Source organism: Cottoperca gobio, chromosome 8 (genome assembly GCF_900634415.1).
Source record: "Cottoperca gobio chromosome 8, fCotGob3.1, whole genome shotgun sequence".
NCBI lineage: Eukaryota > Metazoa > Chordata > Actinopteri > Perciformes > Bovichtidae > Cottoperca > Cottoperca gobio.
Genome location: NC_041362.1, coordinates 18,541,234 through 18,546,053, shown reverse-complemented (window position 1 = coordinate 18,546,053; position 4,820 = coordinate 18,541,234). Strand labels below are relative to the sequence as shown.

The following is a 4,820-nucleotide window of genomic DNA, read 5'->3' as shown; positions in this document are numbered from 1 at the left end:
ACAAATGCATTACATTTAACCATCAGTAATAACTTTATACTGAAATAGCAGGTGTACAAGTTTGATGGTGCAAAAGGAAAGATGTTCACTCAAACAAAATCAAATGACTCCATTTTTAAATGATATAAGGCCGATATTATATATTCTCATGCTTTATTTAATAACTGTAAAGAGTGATAAAGCTTGAATGAGGTCTAGTGGGCTTTACCATAACGTTCATCCAGCACAGCGACTCCAAGGGTCAGCAGGTGTTCCTCTCGGTGTAAAGCAGCGGAGGCCATTTAGATTTCCACACTTCAGAGCTTGTTTTATTAGCTCACTTTACTTCGGTGTTCTTTTTTTTAAAATTCAGCACTTTCTTTCTCACTTGAAGAATTGTTCTCCAACAGTTCAGCTCTTCAGGTCAGCGGTCAGGTGCAGAAAGAAGTCAGATGGAGGAAACTGCGTTCATGTGTGCGGCTCATTACGTCATCGTTCGTCATGACGTCTCGTCTGACGCAATAAGAAACGTTTTAATAATATATAATAATATATTTCGAGATTAAGCTCGCCATTTAAATTATAGGCATATTGTAGGATATTCATTGATTAACACAATGTATGTTGATCAAGCAAAAAGCCAATATGAACTTTCTGCTTTTCTCTCTTTAATAAATAAACATTTATTCATGTCATTTTCGCACTATTTTTTGAGTTAATAGACTAAATAATTCATTGCCTTATCGAAAAATAATCAGCAGATTAATTAATGATGAAAATACATTATTTGCAGGCCAAGCCTTTGACCATTTCACATCTGTATCTTCACTGTTTGGGAACTAATGTCCTCTTTATTGATGCTTGATTGCCCATTTATATTTAAATATATAATATGTATTAGTATTAGTTCTGCAACAATCATATTCATTATTTATTATTCTGCCTATTAATTTCAAAATTAATTGTTTCGTTGTTTGGTCAATAAAATGACAAACAAATCACTTTCCCCAGAGCTCATGCAACGTCTTCACATGTCTTGTTTTGTCACATCAACAATCCAAAACCCCAAGATCAGTTTGCAAATACAATCTTGACATAGCAGTAGAGACATGAGGGGTCTAAATATAAAGTCAAATGAAACAGCCTGTCGTGCATGCTCATGGAGAGGTCACAACATCTAGATCAGGTTTCAAGTGATAACAAGTAAACTGTTCAGATCTCGTCAAAGTCTCATTGATTTTACACATTCATATCACAGATGACTGTGCCAGCTGATTGGTCAGTGTCCCGTGGGCTGTCAGGGGGCACGTGGGGCTTTAACTGGGTTTGTCAAACAGCTGGAGAGATATTAGTGTCGGTAATTGATTGAGCGCGTGAAACAGTGAACGTCAGAGTCTCGGGGTCTCCCTATCTTTTTCCGGTGCAAGAAGTTGGACTTGAGGCGACTTTGTAACAATGTTTGACCTGAAGAAACGTTACAGTCTGACTGTGAAGGACAGCCGCGACAGGGAGGAGTTCAGACGGGCTGCGGTCAAACGGAAGGTCAAAGGTGCAGATTGCCTCGTCTCACACACAGGTGAGTCCTTTTCATTTAAGAGTAGCTTTATATAATAATAATAATCCAAAAATAATGATACGACAAAACAGAATAATCTTGGAGTAGTAGGCCTATATTGGCTCTTATATTTTCTACATTCAATATCTGCTGCAAAGCAAATGTAAAATTGTTGTACATGCACAAATGCATGAAAAGTGACAACTACATTCTGAGCTACTAGTTACCATAGATGGACTGGTTTTACTGGAGTTTGTGGCAACAAAAAAAATGCTTATGAGTGGTTATTGTTTGGAAACACTATCAAAATATAATCTGAATATTCTCCAATAGATCAGGAGGCTGTCTGTGTTCACAGCAACCAGAGTAACCAGATTATTAAGGCTCAACACGTCCTCTAAGAGAGTGACCATATAGGGCAGCATGTACATCTACACTCCTTGTTGTGCCTGGGTTACATCAGTAAATGCATTAAGTTATATTATTGTGAATATAATGCCACTGCCACAGCTTGTTGGATTACTGCAGAGAAATCTCTTTCTCCTGATTCAGCCTGGACTTTGCCTGCGTGTCTCGAGACCCCCATGTGTTAATCTCCCTCTCTCAAACACACAGAGCTGTCCTGTTGCTCATTGAGGCAGAGCTGTCTGTTGAGTTTAGAGAAGTTGGCTATGTTTGCTCCCATGGTACTAACAGATGCAGGATTCAACAGTGCTGATAATGCAAGTTATTCTCTAGCTGTGTGTGTGAAGCTTGTTGAAACAAGCACCCTTACAGAATATGCAAAGTATGGCCATTAATTAGTTCTTAATATGAAAATAACATGGACATTTCTTTCTTTATCACAACTGGGAATCTATAAATTGATGCGCAGTGCAGTGAGTTTTGGATTCAGTTCAAAGAATAGTTGAGGAAAGACACTTAAAGACTGGAAACGGGAGGAAGAGGAAAAGGTAACAACAAACTACAACATCCTCCTAGCAGCACCTCTAATTAAAGTTACATCTCGTTTGTTTAAATGTGTCTACATGTTGTAGTTTTATGTTTCACATCAGGACTTTCTACCAAAACATTAAATATGGCATCATTAAAAACATCTGCTTACTTACTCCAGGTGTGAGAGCCTGCACCTCCTCTGCAGCTGAAGGTTTGGAGGTCTGAGCAGGATGTTGTGTATCGTCTTGTTTAGAGTCAGGAGGTGTGTTGCAGCCTGACCCTGCAACAGCACATGTTGGAGCCAGTCCAGAGGGTTCCACATTATGAGATGCTGCTCAAGTATTACATGAAGAAACTGTCCCCAGATAATCCAGATTATGACTTTGCTCACAGTACGTATGCTATACCATTATTGTATTGATATTGTTCATATATCCTTACTGTGAGTTTGCTTGTGTAAGATATTAATGGGAGCCTCATGAAGTGTCTCTGATGGGTTGTTACATCTGTAATGAGCAGACTGAACCTCTTCCTTGTCTCCTCCTTGCATTACAGGTCAGGTCATTTAGCAGACACTCTTATCCAGAGCGATTTACATTGAACTAAGTACAGGGACAGTCTCCCTAGAACAACTCAGGGTTAAGTACCTTGCTCAGGGGTACAATGGTGGCAGTCTGGCATTGAACTCCCTACCTTCTAGTGTTTTGTTTGGAAGGCGTACTACTAGATCACTAGACCATCACCACCACGCAGACCATTTCCATGGTAGCCAACCACTCAAACAGCGCCATCCACAAAGCTGTACGTTACCTTTACACACCACATCCTTATACTGTGCTAAGTAAGATTTCATCACTGTCGCACATCATATTCAATGTATTATATAAAAGTGATCCTCACATGGTGGTTTTCATCCATCTATTATTGAGTTTTTATGCTTTTGCATCAGCCGTGGCAGAGGCATTATGTTTTTGGGTTGTCCATCTCATGCTTGTGAACACGACATCTCAGAAATGCCTGCAGGGAATTTGTTCATGCCATGATTGTGTGCACAGATCAGTTGTAGTATTTCTTTCTTTGCCTGTAGGAGAGCCTGATGCGGCTGCTGGAGATCTATGAGATGCTTGGGGAGGAGGTGGTCAATCCGACCAACGAGCTCCTCAGGGAAGGTCGTCTGCTCAAGCTTGCTGCCAGGAACACCTCCACCAGGGAGAGGCACCTATTCCTGGTTAGAAACATATGCAGACACATAATCTGCCAAGAATGTCCCCTAATCTTCCTTTCTTTAATTTTTCTATCATAGAGCAGATCACAGAATTAATTTAAACCGCACTTGTTCTAACTCACATGTTCAGAGTGCCCTAATATGTTAATTTACTTTGGATCCCAGTTGTGACGGCCCCTGCTTAACCTGTCTTATCTCAGTCACTGTGTTGAATGTCTTTAAGGTGTCAGTGGAGCTGATGGCAGTATCCAGTCAGATCTGGAGCACCTGGGCCCAGCGCAGGATATAAAAGGCCCAGCATCTGCCATTTCAGGGCTCTCTCTCCCTGCCAGAGCCAGAAAACCCCGTTGTTTTGTCTTTTGTTTTCATAATTTGCTTCACAACACCTTACATCACATTATCCACACACATCAGCATGCACATTACTGATCACTGATTATCACGTCTCATATTTTTACTTCGCAATTTATGTTCTTTCTGGAAATAAATCGCTCGTATATTATCCGGACCCGGATTTTAAGGGATTTTCAATTTTGACGGGGCGCTTCTATTTTAACCGGCGCAGCTTTTCTTGTTTTTACGGCACTGGTTTAGCGGTTCAGGAAACTCACAGATCAATGACATGCATATTTAGCCATCTCACGTGATGCTAGTCAGCCAATCAAATCTGTGCATTCCAGGCGCCAAACATTGCGATTCTGAATACAGACAGATGAGAGGCGAGAGACAGACTGAAAGCGATTAGACGAGTTAGCGATACAGGGAGAGAAGACGGAGAGACGAGTGAGCCGCAGACAGGGAGAGAAGACGGAGAGACGAGTGAGCCGCAGACAGGGAGAGAAGACGGAGAGACGAGTGAGCCGCAGACAGGGAGAGAAGACTGAGACAAGTGAGCTACAGACAGGGAGAGAAGACGGAGAGACAAGTGAGCCGCAGACAGGGAGAGAAGACGAGAGACAAGTGAGCTACAGACAGGGAGAGAAGACTGAGACAAGTGAGCTATAGACAGGGAGAGAAGACTGAGACAAGTGAGCCGCAGACAGGGAGAGAAGACGGAGAGACAAGTGAGCCGCAGACAGGGAGAGAAGACGAGAGACAAGTGAGCTACAGACAGGGAGAGAAGAC

At 41.7% G+C, this 4,820-nt stretch overlaps 1 long non-coding RNA gene across 1 annotated transcript; it reads left to right on the top strand.

The window, feature by feature from the left end:
- Positions 1-1,443: 1,443 nt before the first annotated feature.
- LOC115012650 (uncharacterized) lies at positions 1,444-4,106 on the top strand. Its single transcript, XR_003832711.1, has 3 exons — positions 1,444-1,555; positions 3,558-3,698; positions 3,919-4,106. It is a non-coding gene; the product is annotated as an uncharacterized LOC115012650 (long non-coding RNA).
- The last annotated feature ends 714 nt before the right edge of the window (positions 4,107-4,820 follow it).